Genomic DNA, 18,439 nt, shown 5'->3' with positions numbered 1-18,439 from the left:
ACCTCTGCGTTTGCTTGTCTCACTGTAGCACAGGCGACCCAATAAGTTCTGAGTTTTTCACACTGTTTTCTCTATCATTTTCTCTTCTTTCTTCATGCTCTGAATGATCGGAATAAATAAAATAAATGGTTTATATAACCTAACCTAGCCCTGTGACTCTTTATTTATTTTACACTCCATTACAAGGATATATATCTCTCATACACACATGCTGTAATTAATTAGTCAACACAACTAATTATGCTAATCCGTGGACTTATCAGGGATTTTACGGGTTGGCCAACATCGCGAAAGATAGGAATGGTTTACTAAAACGGGAAGGTAAGAAGCTCTCCTGAAATGTGTCCAGAAATTACCAAATTGCGGCCAGTCATGACCATTTATCCAAATCTACTGCAGCCAATGTATTTCGATGGCCGAGGAGAGTCAGCTACTCTAATTTCAAACGTTTAAATGGTCGCGAACAGTGCAAACCCTGCCAGTGCCTTGCCTGCAGTTCATGGCATGAGGACGTCCGTAAAGCAGGAAGTCGGAAGTTGAAACCTTTGACCTTTACGTTGTTTATATGTGGGCAAACTTGTAAACATATTTCCCAGGGACAAGTCTGATTTTGAATAGGGTCAAAGTTCGTGTACGTGGTTCTCTCAATCGGGTGGTGTTGCTATAAAGGTTTTGTCTGCCCACCGTCCGTGGGTGGAGGGACGGTGGTCTGCCCGTAATAATAATTTTGCTGTATTTTTCTCACAAACATTGGAAATTCGTTTAAGTTTTAACATGGTTTTAAGAAACATTAATTTTTATATGAGGAATATTCTAGCTCGTATCCTCGAATTATAAATCAGCCGATTTTCCTTGATACAGTTTTTTTATGGTTTGGAGAACTCTTTGGGGCGGCGTCAGATAACAAGTGGAATGAGACAACAACATTTCGTCCATGTAAGGAAATCATATAGCAAGTACTTCTTACGCTGGTGCAAACTCTACGAAATATTATGATATCAAAGATGTTTTCCATGATAGTTTACAAGGTTTCTTGTCTAAATTCGCGGAAATAATCAAGAATATCTAAAAAATACTACACGTAATTGTGACCACATTTTGTATGTGTAGAGGTGTTGTTTGCCGTTCCGAACGTATGTTCTACACGTACGCGACGTATGGTTATCACTGATCAGCTGATGATGGAACGTAATTACGTGTAACTAAACTTCTCCATAACGATATGTTACCGGCAGACATGGAGATAATAGCGAGTGAATAGAAATGACGGTGACTGGTTTAAAAAATTCACAGTGCTGCTAAAAATTCTCACAGGCTTCTTAACGTAGTGGCCGACATCATCGGTGATGTCAGTTGTGTTTCGATGTTGCGAGGTAACCGCTGACGTGACTTTAGTGACGGGCTGCACTGAGCCTCGTCAATCGCTTGTACGCCAGAAAAAGAACGGTCTGCGAGTAGTCATGTCGGAAAAAGCTGGAAAACGGCGATAGTTTGGTGATTTTTGAGCGGATTTCTGGTAGTGGTAGGCCCCTAATAACCATGTTGTCGATGAGTGTTGGCAATTAATTTGGGTGGAAAATTTTCGAAATATCGACAAACAAAGTTGCGACAAGCGTGCTGTCGGGCAGAACATGGACGTTCCCATGGCTGTGGTGGTGACGTTAAAGTCAAAACCAGCCGTAAAAGGCAGAAATCCCGTCCGAAAACACCACAGCTATGGACCCAAAGCTAGCCTAACAGTACAAACGAAGTTTTATAGCCCGTGCGCCGCTTCTTTCGGGAATTTTGTGCACTAACAGCATAAGGCGCGATTGAAAATCGATGAATTCCTTAGACTAGTAGCGACCATGGAGCTAGAAACTAGCTCCATGTAGCGACCAACTCTCTTTTATTAGGCGAAAAAAGTAACCGGCGAGATTAACTCTTTGACGCCGTAGAGTCATTCTAGTCATGAGCTTGGTTGCTACCGTATACCAGAAAACCATCGACTTTGACGTCAAAGGCCTGTTGCTGATACGTACTTTGAGACAGAAAAAACGATGTTACGGTAGACATGGACTTAATAGCGAGTGCAGAGAAATGAAGGTGACTGGTTTAAAAATTCACAGTGCTGGCAAAAATTCTCCAGTGCGTGCTGTTGCTAATGTGTCACCATTGTGCCTTGAATCACGACGCGGTTTGTAAATTATACTTGGTATATACACTCCCAGAAAACGACGACGTGAAACATACATCTATATAATTTGGTTGAAAAACTCATGAAACGGCCACTCCGGTGATCTTTTTCTGCTTGGTCGGTCGATACTTTCTGGGTGGCATTTGTTACATGGAGCAGGACCATAATTAGTTATGTTAGAATTTGGCGCTTGGCAACGAAAAGCATGCGCGTTTCCAGCGTTCCTTTCAATCTAACTTCCCGTTTATTTTTGAATAATGAGCAGTGTTTTTTTGCGCATATCATGAATATATAAGCGTCCACTAGGTTTACGGACGTCCTCGGGACATGTTTCCCAAGATCTTCATACCTTCCCCTTTTTCATTAACATCACTATCTTTCCGATGTTGACCGACCTCTGATAAGTCACGGATTAGCATAATGAGTTGTGTTGACTAATTAATTACAGCATGTGTGTATGAGAGATATACGTCCTTGTAATGGAGTGTAAAATGAATAAAGAGTCAAGTGGCTATAGGTTAGGCTATATAGTCATTTATTTTATTTACTACGATCAGTCAGAGCATGAAGAAAAGGAGAGGGACTGACAGTGACAGAGAAAACTGAGAAAAACTCAATAATAAGCTTATCAATATGTATGGGCCGCCTATGACTGTCGTTAGCGTCATATCGAGTCGGCTGGAGTTCTAGACGTCGGTGTGGTCTCCCCATAGTGCGTATTTCACTGGATTTTATAAACAACCTTGTGATACGGCTCTACATCTCTTAAATGTGTTAATGGTAGTTAACTGGAGAAACTTGCTAACTAATTCTGACATGGTATCGATATGGGTGAGCGAAATTCATAATGTTCCATGTTTCTCCTTACTTGCAGCCATATTACCCATCAGTTTCCAGTAATGCGCCGTATATGTTACAAAAGGCATGTTTGTGTCCGATTTTTCAGTGGGCGGGCACTGGCGGGGCGGAAAAGTTAATGTTTACAGTTGGCGGGCATGAAATTTCAGTGTGCGGAGAAATTCGGAAAATAGTTAGAGGGAGAGGAATGCAGTGGTTGATCTACTGGGTAGATTTAGCGCCTAACATAGAGGGGAGGAATGTCCAAAGGTCACTTGCACAGTTTTGAGGTGATATTGGTTGCCACATACGTACGCCTGATCAAAGATAGTGCTTCGCTCATAATTGTGTACAATTATTTTTTTATGTCGGAATATGTACATCTAGCGGTCAATGGGGAATTTCAGTGGTGGGGGAAGGCAGTTGTGAGCTTGAGCCGTGGTAGAGAGGGGGCAGACCGTAGATACCGTAGACAGGGGCATAACAACTCAGTGAGAAGGCATTTCTTCCGCATATGCCAGTGGAAGGGCAGCTACGAACAACTCGACTTGACCTACAAAAATTAGTCAAGGTCAAAAATTGTAAAATATATCAGCTTACGAACCATGTTTTGTGATGATTTTGTAAAACTGACGAAATTTAAAAGGTGCCAAAATTTTCTATTACGTCACATGATCTTGTAACCTATATACATTAACAATCCGACAAAAGAAAATCTCAACTACAGGAGCTACATTTACAAATGCACACAGACAAAAATAAACTAAAAACAGTAAAGACTTTACGTATTGAATTTTCACCTTAGGCCGGGAAAAAACATAAATCACCCGGGTAATAGAATCACCTTTCAGACAGAAGATAGTGACAGCGCCTCAGAAAGATAGACACAATGAACAAGATTTTAGGTGTGGGTGTGTGAAACGGGTTTGAAAAGCTTTCACACGAATCAATTCCGTCGACGTTTTGTTACTATAATAAAACTTTCATTTTAAAAGAGCGTGGTGATGCGCAAGGAACACATAATTTATGGTTGCACTGTGGATGAGAACTCTTCTGCCAAAATATATAATTAGCTTCTGAATGGCGTTAACATGCGGACTTGAGAGACGTCCCGTAACATACAATCTAGTGTTAGAGAAGTATAATGTCCATTTGTCTTCCTCAACGTTAAAACGACATTCATAATAAAATGAAAGAAAATAACAATTATCGTCTTTTTCTAAATCACGTGAGTTCCTGTCATAGGTGTTTTAATTACTATGATCGCGCGTGACGAAGACAGTATAATAAATAGCTGCTCAGCGGATGACTGCATTCCCGCCAAGTATCTAATTTGCTTATGAATTGCCGAGATATGTACATAAATAGGTTACGCTGGGTCCATTCAAGTGGCAGAGTGGTACTACACGTATGATAGCCATATCATCGTAAGTGTCTTACAGAATTCGGAGTGAATATCAGAACATCGATGCTGTGGATGGCTGGACAGCGCACTGTGATTTCTTAATTGCTTAATTTTGAATAAGGTATGCAAATCTCTTTCTTCTATCCCAATCAACTGTATTGTTCGCCTGACAATATTGTTGTTTAAGCAAGTTACTCTTGATTAGGCGCCGTAAAATAAATTCTTTGTTTGCCGTCCGCGTGCGGGTAGGTTTTTGGACGAAATATGAAAACAAGCACGATCGTATGCTCGAAATACGACGCGTTGTGTCCTTCCATTGTTGGCAATGTCGCAGCAATTTACTTAAATGTCGCAAAACGCAAATGTCGTACAATCGTTTCGATACAAATCAGATAACTTATCGTAAAGGGGTACATAAACCGCTGTACGTAAAGTGTACATGTGCACCTCCTGTTGTAGCGGACTGCAGTACACCATAAGTGATGATCGATCGACCGTTTCACAAGTTTATTTCTCCCTCAAAGTTTCCAAATCGGCGGAAGTGCGCGATATTGGCTTGGTCTCCATACAAGACGGATCGAAAACAATTCTTGACTGGTTTAGCTTCAAATAAGGAACGGAACTGAATTTCCATCAGCTTCTGCGCGATCCATGATTGATCACGACCTTGGATCTGCACCTGGGCACGCAGTTACCGCCGGTGAAATGTGAACGTCGTTGTTGAATGCTCCAAATAGTTCGTATGCAGTATAATTTGCTCTTACTTTGAACATTTTTTTGAGCTAAAAACGATGGATCATTTTATAAGTCCGGATTAGAATTCAGTTTTCAAAATAGCAGTGGCCATTCGGCATTGCAGTCTGGACAAGCAGAATATTCAGCATTTTAGTATGATCACTTAACGTCATTTTTCTTTCATTAGCCTAATATGCAAAAATTTGTCCGCGTTTTCGGCAAGAACGATGAAATTAACACCTGCTAGTGTCATAATGCATACAGAAAATCACACTAATTCATATGAATTTATGGCTCAGACTACAAGTTGCAACAACGACCGCGCATGCAGTAACACAATTTGTCCGATTTTCAGGCAGCAGTGTTCGAAGTCGCGCGCGCAGCTATATATAGTAACAAACCTGACACCGAGATCAGCGCTATTAGAATTCGGATAAAAGACTAGTTGATACACAGAATTCAGAGTAAATGGCCTTTAAAGTTACAGCTAATGGAGTATTTAACTCAACAGAAACAGTGATCAGGACTTGTATTTATTTGACACTTAAAAAGGAGGATTTGTACTCTGAGGCTGTTATGATTTGTTCAGCTACCAACTCTTCTTTACTATAAAAATTGTAATTTTGTGGAAGGGATAGTAGTTTCACCTTTTACCAAGATGTTTAGCATTTGTTTTCTGAGTGACAACTATACTTTGTTATACTCAGTAACTTTTGCAGTTTAATATGTGGAATTTTCAGGTTTTGCAAGAACACCTTTTTGTTGTAAGCTTTACCCCAACATTGCGAAATTTATAGTGTTTCGTTGGTACTATATAGACTTTACTTCTCGGTAGACAAGCTTGACAGGTGCCGTCCAAGATATGCTTCTCCAATTGTATAAATGCCTGGACTACTCTTTGGTCGTTGTGTCCTCATGCCCTGTCTGTTGTATTTTTCTCTCTTGTCCTTTCCCGTATTATTTTATAATGGGATTTTAAACTAAGTTTCAAGCTTGGTTTGATCATGTGGGGTGTAGTCAGCTGGCTTAATCTTTATCTGGCGCTTTCACGTTTCTTGAGGCGACATTACTAGATTTAATGATGATTTTAAGATGCCTGGGGGGGTCTCATAGCACTACATTAAATGTTGGTATCTGATTCTAAGTGGTAATCTGTGGTAGAATGATTTTGGCTTAATGTCATGTTGTACACGTCATCGGTTGCCTCATTGTCGTTAGCTCTATATTGAGTTGACTGGAGTTCTAGAAGTCGGCGCGTTGTCTCAATCGTGCGGATTTCACTTGACTTTATGAGCAACCTTATAATGCGACTTTGTATCTCCTAAATGATCTAAACGGTAGTTAACTGGAAAAACGTGTGAGCTTATTCCCTAGCGTCTCAATATGGATAGGCTAAATTCGGACTCTTTCTCTTTCTCCCACTACCATTGCTGGATTGTGAAATAAAGTGTATTGCCTCCTTTGAACTTGGCAGCCCCGCGCACTTTCTTGTTGTGATTTTCCGTCATTCCATTATGTGTTCTCAGTGTATTTTTTTGGCATACTGCATTTGGAAAATTGCACTGCATTGCAATACGGATGGTACACTTGCTGAGATGAAAGTAGACTGTAGTACATGGTGTAATAATTCTCATTATTATGTATTTACCACATTGTACTTTTATCAGAGTGCGCGTGCTGTAAGTATATAACAAGCGAAAGGGACTTTTAAATATATGTGTTAATGTGGTTTGCTTAAGGATGGGTTAATGACGATTCAATGATACGTAACATATATTTTATGGAACTGGTAATCGTATGCAAGAAGTATGTCAAAATTAACTTTCTGTTAACTCAAAAAGCTATTTGACATGTGATAAAATTGGAAATGTATTCGCGATATTATGTTAACATTGGATTTGTCATGATTGAGAATATTACAGTGTGGGTTACTTAATTAGAGGTTTTTATGAGCTGATGACATCTGGTCCGATCTTTCCAATATTACGAATGGCTTACACCGGATTGTTGTCAAACAAGAACTTAAAGGGCAAAAACTACGATAAAGAGGTTTAATAACGCTATTGAGTGTTATTGAGTCGTATGGTTGCTTATCAGCAATTTTCATGATTTTGTCCTTGACAGTAAAGAATGACAACTTGCCATGAAATTATTTGAATCCTTTTCAACTATACTTTGTTATACTCAGTATATATATGACTCTAACGTTTCATAAAAAAGTATATGACATACGTAATAAGCAGACTTCTAATGTAATGAGTAGTACTGGAAGGAATTTCCCATATGGTGACTGAAGTAATTAACAGTTGACATGAAACAGGTGTACTTGATAGTAAATCAGAGATGCTGTCTGTGCGGTGTTTCGGTCAAAAATGTTATTTTCTCGCGCGCTTGTCCAATGCTTGACACTTGGTATGCTTGTTACCAGGGGTGAACCTAGACTCCTAATCTCGTGAATATTATAGGAGATAGTTTCCCCTGTGCGATTGTATTCTATCAACAGTTGACAACAAGCAGATCAACGCTAAACTCCTACCTTTGTGAACACTTGGAGAAAATCAGAGATGTTGTCTCTTATAAAACCACTTCAGAAATAGATTTGAACTGCAAGCATGCTTTAATGTAAACATAACGAAGTTTTGCTTTGTGCATTTTGAGCTTAAATGTTTCGATTTCCAAACGCCTGTTCAGCTTTCGTTTAGTCACAGGTACTTGTAATATATGTAGTTTTAGATTCCCAATCAACAGAAATTGCGCCAGAACAGAGAGTTTTATACCAGGTCACAAAAATATACGACAGAGACACACGCTGGTGCACAGATCTGGATCAATGAATAGACGCTCATGCTGGAGTGGGAGGCTAGTGTCTCGGGTGCAAACAACACCTTAAATGAGAGAATGGTAAAAAATACAGAACGATCATTTTGAGAAATGGTTGCAACGCTTTTCACAGGAAATCGTTAAGACTCGTTCTGAGTTTCTAAAATTAAACTGTCTTTCAATAGAGCGTGATGATGCAGCAAGGAAACGTAGGAAATATGCTTCTACTGTCAATAAGCATTCAATTGAAGTGTGTTTCCCTGTGACTATAAAGTGTGGATTTAGAGAAGTAAAGTACTTTTAAATCCCAATACAACAGAAATTGTTTATACACGAGTGCAAGCATATGGGACAGAGACACATATTAGTGTACTGACGTGGAGGAATGAATAGATACTCAGGCTGGGGTGGGAGGCTAATGCCTCGGGCGTAAACAACAACTTAAATCAGAGAGTGGTAAATCATTTAGAGGAATTGGTTGGAACACGATTCACATGAAATTGTTAGGGGTCGTTAAGTTGCTTAAATTAAACTGTCCTTTCAGTGAGTGTAATGATGCAGCAAAGATATAGTGTGAGTTATGATCCCACTGTCAATATGCATTCTCTTTTATTATTGAAGTGTGTTTCCCTGTGACGTACAAACAACTTATTTATCAAGCTGATTTTGATTCTTCTTTTGACGATTTATCAGTAACGCTCTTTACCTTTTTCAATCAAAATTGATTTTTCATGCTGTTCTTGGTCCTTTATAAGTCTTGCATCGTGATTCTGAACAAAGTCTTAATTGTGTGTCTGTGTAATACCAAAATTTGGCCGCCAAGGCACATGGTGCAGAGGTCAAAGAAACCCTAGACGGTTTTATGACTTTAGTGATAAGCAAACAATAAATTAAGATGCGGCCTTTCGGTTTGTCTAGTGATGTTATGGTATGTGCACAATCCAACATTGTAGGTAAGATGTTTTGTTTGTGTTTATTACTGAGAAAGCGGCTTTCAAGATTGCTGCTGCTAAATAAAGTCACTCAACTGAATATCTCCATTAGGATGTGGCGACGGCCCCGGCAGATTAACTTTAGATCATACTTGACGATAAAGATTTGCAAATGTTTTAAGCAGCCTTCCATCTGCTACATCAAGTCAGTACAGTCATCCTCATATGAGAATGGCAAAGCTCTAACAAGCTGTCTTAGTCACCATTTCTCCTATGAGCGTTGTATATGAACTTAGGACGACTGTGTTATCTTGTCCGGAATGGTACGTCAGGAAACCCTTGAATTAGTCACTTCCCTAGGATATCTATTCACGCAAGGTCATATAATTGTGCGGTGTTTCGGTCAAAAGCGTTATTTTCTCTTAAATCGCTTGTCCGATGCTTGGCACTTGGTATGCATGTTACCAGGGGTGAACCTAGACTCCTAATCTCGTGAATATTATAAGAAATAGTTTCCCCTGTGCGATTGTATTCTATCAACAGTTGACAACAAGCAGGTCAACACTAAACTCCTACCTTTGTGAACACTTGGAGAAAATCAGAAATGTTGTCTCTTATAAAACCACTTCAGAAATAGATTTGAACTGCAAGCATGCTTTAATGTAAACATAACGAAGTTTTGCTTTGTGCAGTTTGAGCTTAAATGTTTCGATTTCCAAACGCCTGTTCAGCTTTCGTTTAGTCACAGGTACTTGTAATATATGTAGTTTTAGATTCCCAATCAACAGTAATTGCGCCAGAACAGAGAGTTTTATGCCAGGTCACAAAAATATTCGACAGAGACACACGCTGGTGCACAGATCTGGATCAATGAATAGACGCTAATGCTGGATTGGGAGGCTAGTGTTTCGGATGCAAATATCACCTTAATGAGAGAATGGTGAAAAATACAGAACGATTATTTTGAGAAATGGTTGCAACGCTTTTCACATGAAATCGTTAAGACCAATTGTCAATATGCATTCTCTTTTATTATTGAAGTGTTTTCCCTGTGACGTACAACAACTTATTTACCAAGCTGAGTTTAATTCTTCTTTTGACGATTTATCAGTAACGCTCTTTATCTTTTTCAATCAAAATTGATTTCTCATGCTGTTCTTGGTCCTTTATATGTCTTGCATCGTGATTCTGAACAAAGTCTTATTGTGTGTCTGTGTAGTACCAAAATTTGGCCGCCAGGGCACATGGTGCAGAGGTCAAAGAAACCCTAGAAGATTTTATGGCTTTAGTGATAAGCAAACAATAAATTAAGATGCGGCCCTTTGGTTAGTCTAGTGATAGTATGGTATGTGCACAATCCAACATTGTAGGTAAGATGTTTGTTTCAGTTTACTACTGAGAAAGCGGCTCTAAAGACTGCTGCTGCTAAATAAAGTCACTCAACTGAATATATCCATTAGGATGTGGCGATTGCCCAAGCAGATTAACTTTAGATCATACTTGACGATAAAGATTTGCAAATGTTTTATGTAGCCCACCATCTGTTACATCAAGTCAGTACAATCATCCTCATATGAGAATGGCAAAGCTCTAACAAGCTGTCTTAGTCACCATTTCTCTTATAAGCGTTGTATATGAACTTAGGAGACTGTGTCATCTTGTCCAGAATGATACGTCAGGAAACCCTTGAATCAGTCACTACCCTAGGATATCTATTCGCGCAAGGTCATATAATTGTGCGGTGTTTCGGTCAAAAATGTTATTTTCTCTTAAATCGCTTGTCCGATGCTTGACACTTGGTATGCTTATTACCAGTGGTGAACCTAGACTCCTAATCCCGTGAATATTATAGGAAATAGTTTCCCCTGTGCGATTGTATTCTATCAACAGTTGACAACAAGCAGGTCAACGCTAAACTCCTACCTTTGTGAACACTTGGAGAAAATCAGAGAGGTTGTCTCTTATAAAACCGCTTCAGAATAGATTTGAACTGCAAGCATCCTTTAATGTAAACATAACGAAGTTTTGCTTTGTGCATTTTGAGCTTGAATGTTTCGATTTCCAAACGCCTGTTCAGCTTTCGTTTAGTCACAGGTACTTGTAATATATGTAGTTTTAGATTCCCAATCAACATAAATTGCGCCAGAACAGAGAGTTTTATGCCAGGGCACAAAAATATACGACAGAGACACACGCTGGTGCACAGATCTGGATCAATGAATAGACGCTCATGTTGGAGTGGGAGGCTAGTGTCTCGGGTGCAAACAACACCTTAAATGAGAGAATGGTAAAAAATACAGAACGATCATTTTGAGAAATGGTTGGAACGCTTTTCACCTGAAATCGTTAAGACTCGTTTGAGTTTCTAAAATTAAACTGTCTTTCAATAGAGCGTGATGATGCAGCAAGAAAACGTAGGAAATATGCTTCTACTGTCAATGAGCATTCTCGGTGATAATTGAAGTGTGTTTCCCTGTGACCATAAAGTGTGGATTCAGAGAAGTAAAGTTTTTCAAAATCGAAGACCACAAACGTATAAATAACTTATTTGTCAAACGTTTGTTCTTTTTATTCTATATTTTTCTTATGACAATTTGTCAGTGACGCTTTTTATCCTTTGCAATCAAAATTGATGTTTCATGCCTATTTTTTTTGTCATTTATAGGATATGTATTACTGCTTGATTAATTACCTAATTTTGTTAACGTTAATTCAGTGCAACATAATATAACAAGACGATTTCAATGCTTTGGTATTGTAGATTGTATCACTTAAGTTTGATGCAACAGACTGCATGGTGTTGTAATTGTGTTCGTCCATTGCAACAGATGCCAACTCTAAAAATTCGACTTGGTATTTGTTGGACCATACAGCAGAATTTGTTCAAATGTACCTGAAATTATTATTACAAGCTAAGGTCCGTAATAGTCATAAAATGTTTTTTTTGTGCACTCACTATGGTTGGCCTTATCGAACCAAATGAGCAAAGTTTTATTGTCGCCATGTTTTGAACTTTTAAATGTGAAGTGACCTCCGTTTTCCTGTAGTCTTAAAATAGAATTTTGAAACTCCCTTGGGACTGTAATATCAATTTGACAATAAGATTTCACATAAAAATATACAATATACGTAATAAGCAGAATCCTAATCTCGCGAAATTTATGGGAAAGAATATCAATTGTGTGACTGTATTCTATCAACAATTGATATGAAACAGATCAACACTAAATTCTAAGCTTTACAAACACTGGAAGAAGTTGAGATGTTGTCTCATTTGAAGAAATAATCCGGAACTGTACGGATCATTTCAGTCAATCGTTCAGGAATGTTTCCTTTTTTGCATTTCGATCTACATTTTTTTTCCATTTCAAAAACCTCTCGAATTTTTGTTTAGTCTCTGAAACTTGCGATATATGTACTTTAAAATCCCAATACAACAGAAATTGCTCCTTAACAGAGGGTTTATACACGTGTGCAAGCATGTAGGACAGAGACACATATTAGTGTACGGACATGGAGGAATGAATAGATCAGGCTGGGGTGGGAGGATAATGCCTCGGGCGTAAACAAACCTGAAATCAGAGAGTGGTAAATCATTTAGAGAAATTGGTTGGAACACGTTTCACATGAAATCGTTAAGAGTCGTGCAGTTGCTAAAATTAAACTGTCCTTTCAGTGAGTGTGATGATGCAGCAAAGATACAGTGTGAGTTATGATTCCACTGTCAATGAGCTTTCTCTTTGCTTATTGAAGTGTGTTTCCCTGTGACGTACAAACAACTTATTTATCAAGCTGAGTTTGATTCTTCTTTTGACGATTTATCAGTAACGCTCTTTATCTTTTTCAATCACAATTGATTTTTCATGCTGTTATTGGTCCTTTATAAGTCTTGCATCGTGATTCTGAACAAAGTCTTAATTGTGTGTCTGTGCCATGCCAAAATTCGGCCGCCAGGGCACATGGTGCAGAGATCAAAGAAACCCTAGACGGTTTTACGACTTTAGTGATAAGCAAACAATAAATTAAGATGCGGCCTTTCGGATGTCTAGTGATGGTATGGTATTTGCACAATCCAACATTTTAGGTAAGATGTTTTGCTTGTGTTTACTACTGAGAAAGCGGCTCTAAATATTGCTGCTGCTAAATAAAGTAACTCAACTGAATATCTCCATTAGGATGTGGCGACGGCCCCGGCAGATTAACTTTAGATCATACTTGACGATAAAGATTTGCAAATGTTTTAAGCCGCCTTCCATCTGATACATCAAGTCAGTATAGTCATCCTTATATGAGAATGGCAAAGCTCTCAGAAACAGTCTAGGCCACCATTTCTCCTATGAGCGTTGTATATGAACTTAGGACGATTGTGTTATCTTGTCCGGAAAGAAGACTTCAGAAAACCCTCGAATCAGTCACTTTCTTTGGACATCTATTGACCAAAGGTCATATATCTGTGCGGTTTTTCGGTCAAAAACGTTGTTTTCTCTTAAATCGCTTGTCCGATGCTTGGCACTTGGTATGCATGTTACCAGGAATGAACGTAGACCCCTAATCTCGTGAATATTATGGGAAATAATTTCCCCTATGTGACTGTATTCTATCAACAGTTGACATCAAACAGGCCAACACTAGTACTAAACTCCTACCTTTGTGAACACGTGAAGAAAATCAGAGATATTGTCTCGTATAAATAAATTTGAACTGAGGATTATAGGATGTTATAGGATGATTTTTTTTTTACTATCCCGAAGAGCAGTTTGTCGTCAGCGAAGCAAAAACATTGACAACGGGCGAAGTCGACGTAGCCACAGTTACATGTGGTTCGATAGACGGTACGCTACGGCAGCCGTGTCCAGGGCGGCTATCATGTATCGAACCACCGTAACTGTTGGCGCAGGGGAGCAAATTAAATTGTTAACATTTCAGAGACGTTTTGCCAGTAGTTTTCTCACAGGAAATTTCCTGTTTCACATACTATAGGGTTATTCACAAAATACGGCCCTGTATGGACGAGGGTTCAGTGAGTGACGTATTGGACGAGCCAAAGGCGTGTCCAATACGTCACTCACTGAGCCCGAGTGTGTTCACTGAACACTGAGCACTGAGCCCACTCTTTTGATATTGCAAGTACAGAAAATGAACTTAGACTTTTTTGTCATCTGTTTCCGAAAGATTACTACAAAAATTCGAGAATCAGTTGCCATCCTACAACCACGAGGTCATATATTTGTGTGGTTTGAGTGTTTTAGATAACATAAAAAGTGTCATGATCTTCCAAACTGGCGCAAAGAAAATTAATATTTCACGCTCTCGATATATTCGCGTACTTGGACGCGATGAATCCCATGCAATTTTTCTCGATTTGGACAAGAACAATGGGGCGCCACGAAATGCCAGCACGATATCGAAAACATGGTCTTGCTAGTTTACAGAATAAAATTTACTCAGCAACTTATTTTTCTCATGGAGATATTCTGCGTACTACCCCATTTTCTGTGTATTAACCAATCGTAAAATTGAGCTACTAATGCCGTTTTTATTTATCCATGAGCATGGATTTCACACAAAAGAATTGTAGCACGGGCATGTGATAATCTGTACTTTTGTATCTTTTCTAATGTTTGTAGGAATCAAAGTTTTGTCTTATTGTATTCTTTATGGCGTCGGTGTCTGACATAGGCAAGATACTGTATAAATGAACACATTAACTCACAGAAAAACAAAAACAAAAAACTAGCAACGAAGACAGACTCTGGCACGGGCAGACTCACAGATTTATGTATCTACCAGTGGCTAGGCCGTGAGGCCTAGCCACCGTTCCGTATTCAAGAAACAAGGTCAAGTTCTCCGTCAACACTAGTCGTCAGTTTCAGCTTCAAGTTACGACCGAAGTGTAGCGTAGATGATGAGTAAGTTAGAAATAGTGGCTTGGTCCACCAATACAAAAAAGATAAATGACAGAGACACACATGTTCTACAGACCCCAAAGGGAATAAGTTTATGCAGTGAGGTGATAGGTGTAAAAACAACATAAGGAGAGAGTGGTTAAGCGTACAGACAGATCATTATGAGAAATGGGTTGAGAGATCTGTCAGGACAGTTACTAAAACTACTTTTCACAGTAAGTGGCCATGCGACAAGCATTCAGTGTTATTTATAATTTCAATGCAAATGTGCTCCTTTGTGATAATTGAAGTTTGTTTCCCCTTTGCCATGAAAAACGAATTTAAAATTAATGCTTTTCAAAATAGATGAGCCGCTGTGCTCAAATACTTCATTTGCATGTGAATGGCATTAACATGTACTTAAGAGACGCTGCCAAGGGACGGGAAACATACTGGTGGTAGAGTAGCAAAAGTGCTTTGGTCCTTACATAGTGCATTTGTTACACAAGTCCGTGCGAATACCGAGACCTATGTGCTTGGGATTGCTTGACGACCGACTGCGTTTTTAAAAACAGGTATGCTAAGTTATTTCTACCTATCAACGTTTGCTTAGGCGCTGAGCAGACAATAATTAACTTTACACCAATTTCTATATAATTAGATGTATTTAAACCACACTGAATTGGAGAGGCGGAGAAACATAAGACATCCAGATTTCTAAGTCGACATTCAACTAAACTTATATTTTAATTTAACCGAACATGAAAGATAATTTCTTTTCGTAACAGACACACAATTATAAAGGTATCCCTAACAAGGTAAACATGTTCGTCAAGAGGCAAAACCTAACACATTTTACATGACAGCTTATATTTTGCCACGTAGTGTCGTCAAACAATGGCACTCCTTAATGTTGTCATTTGGAAACTTTTTAAAGATTCATCCCTAACTCGAATATTTGCATTCACACTTGCGCGCATTTAAGTACATTTTGATTTCTTCAGAATATCGCAAGTACGCATCTAAATAAAGGGGGAATTAAGCGATTTTCTGTGGTTGTAACCAGAGACCCTCGAGAAAAACGGGACAGGCAACTGCTGAGGTTTCTTTTGTGCGATCTATCTTTGAATACATTAAAGTTTATTTGCCAAGCGGTCCCTGACAACAATACTTCGTACTTAACACTGAATCTCATTAACGATCAAACTGACGTTCTGAATATGTACACTTTGCTCTTGCATGGCACGTTCCGAGTAATGACACAGAGAATTTTGAGGGTTTTTTTATACTAGTCATGGTGAATGTTCTGGTAACGATGAAGATCACATTTTGGATTCAAGCCGAAGCCAACGGGAAAAAACTAGACGATAAAAACTGTGTACATTTAGCCATAGACGCTACAGAAAACTCTTGCTAGATATCTACAATATAAGTTTACATTCCCTACCATAAAAATCACCGATAACAAGAAACATTTACAAGTTAGACAGGTTTACACTTCCCCAGTCCTGCGAAACGAAAATCTGACCTTTATTTCATCTGTCACGCAACATTTGACGAAAATCAGGGAACACAAAAAATGACTACTCCATCGGAGCTCAAATACACGACCTCTAACATTTTGGTACTGTTTTAGCCTAAAGAAACACCAAAGTTCGGATAAGCTACACGTGTTTACATCCGCAAAGTACTAGAAAATACATTTGTAACACTGACTTTCGCTGTCAGGAGAAACTTCGTGATAAATCGGGACTATCCATCGGTTGATGGATTCAGAAGCAGTAAGGTAGACATGCATTTACACAAAGCTGAACGCTGTCCTCGTAAATTTGGCCGTTCACAGTTTTCAAACAACAACATTTCAGTAGTTAACATACATACTTTACCGAATCATGGAGCACTCCTCGCACAGAAAATATTCCGACGGTTAAAAAACTGCAAAAACGAGGGAAAATTCGGAGATACACGGACGATTGCGGAATGTAAACAACTCTGTGATGTCAACTGCTGTCAAGTCTGGAACTGCAGCGGTATGTGTTTCGGATTTCTATTCGAAACTTTGTCACTTTACAGCAACACACTGACTCCCTGCAGACTTCTAGTTGCGTGGAATCTCGCTACCAATATGTAAAAAGTACTTTAAAACCATTTTGACGAATTCTTCTCAAAATAGTTGTAACACTTTTCTTTCTAGAAATGGACTTGCAGGTAATCCGAAATAGCTTGTAATCCGAAAACATTATTACCGAATACCCGCATGCACGTGTCTATGAACCGGACCTTGTGCAGTCCCCGACCCATTAACACCTCTTAATTATTCAAGATAGATCGCAAGCTGCTAATCCCATAGACCCTTTGTTCTCTATCGCAGTTGCCTGTCCCGTTTTTCTCGAGGGTCTATGGTGTAACTGAACGCCATCTCCCATGTCTCATTAACTGACGAGAAGTCACCGCAGGTTGTGCTGCTCTGGTAGCCCTTTCAATATGAATTAAATATCTTCCGTAAGTGTGCATATTTTAAACTACTACTCTCAGCTTCTTAGGAACAAGCTCCCTTTTTCAAGTTTAACTGAGATGTTTATCAGTATGCACTGTTGAAATGACGTAGTAGCAAACACAGGCTCAAAATGTAGGCCTATTAATCCATCCAAATCCGAATATTGTCAAATAACGCTCATGATAAGTGATTTTACTTGTTCTGGCAGTGTGAAAACTGAATATCTCTCATTAGGGCCTACCCGTCAAGCATATAACACGTTTAAATTTGTCACAACAGACATCTGTCTGTCGACAAAAACAGGATTGGAACTAATTTGAGATAATTTGATAATTAACTGCTGTCGGTTTAATCATCAAATATAAGCTCATCTGTTTTTTCTTTACTTTCTTTTTTTAAGCATGTTAGTAATTTGTAATATAGCAACATTCCGCTGTAGGGCACCAAACACGTTTTAGAAATTTGGAAAATATAAAGATCAATATCCCAAAGTAGTCCCCATCGTGTTTTTTTATAGTTTTTTCTTCGTCGGTGAGGTTGCGGAATTTTCGTGAATGGCGTGCTGATTTAAAAAGTGGCGCGTTTCAGTTACAATTCCCTTCTTTTACCATAAAAAACATTCTATGCGATAACCGAGTGATGTGACCAACAAACTAACCTATTAAGAATGAGGATATACATGTAGAAAATGAATACGACTTACATCAAGAATCCGTGACAAATCGCGGCCAACCTGTTTACTACAACGAGATTTCAAGAAAGGAATTTGAAAATAGATTTTTCGTTGATTTTAGTGGTGAGCTACAATCTGTCGCATATTGAAATATACTATATTTCTATTTACTATTTGCAATATAAATTTATCATTTCGAAATAAGCATATTGGTGCCACTGGAATCCGTGACAAATCACGGCCAATCTGTTTACCGGAACAAAATTTCAATAAAGGAATTGGAAAATAGATTTTTTGTTGATTTTCATGCTGGGCTAAAATATGTCGCATATTGAAATACACCCTATTTCTTTTTTTCTATTTTCAATATCAATTTATCATTTCAAAATAAGCATTATGGTGCTACTGCAGTGGCAGAAAGCGGCCAATCGCCCTTTCCAGTTTATTATCAGGGTGGCGTAAATTGAAAATAGGAAAAG

The 18,439-nt window shown here is 38.7% G+C and overlaps 1 protein-coding gene across 1 annotated transcript in view; it reads left to right on the top strand.

Moving 5' to 3' along the window:
- The first annotated feature begins 15,235 nt into the window (after positions 1–15,235).
- LOC139124875 (transient receptor potential cation channel subfamily M member-like 2) overlaps positions 15,236–18,439 on the top strand; it is a 74,217-nt gene continuing 71,013 nt past the window's right edge. The window contains exon 1 of the mRNA XM_070690978.1: positions 15,236–15,365. The gene's annotated coding sequence lies outside the window, so the exon portion shown is untranslated. The remainder of the gene's footprint in view (positions 15,366–18,439) is intronic.

Source organism: Ptychodera flava, chromosome 3 (genome assembly GCF_041260155.1).
Source record: "Ptychodera flava strain L36383 chromosome 3, AS_Pfla_20210202, whole genome shotgun sequence".
Taxonomy (NCBI): Eukaryota; Metazoa; Hemichordata; class Enteropneusta; family Ptychoderidae; genus Ptychodera; species Ptychodera flava.
The sequence above is the reverse complement of the archived record's forward strand: the minus strand, read 5'-3'. Positions and strand labels throughout refer to the sequence as shown.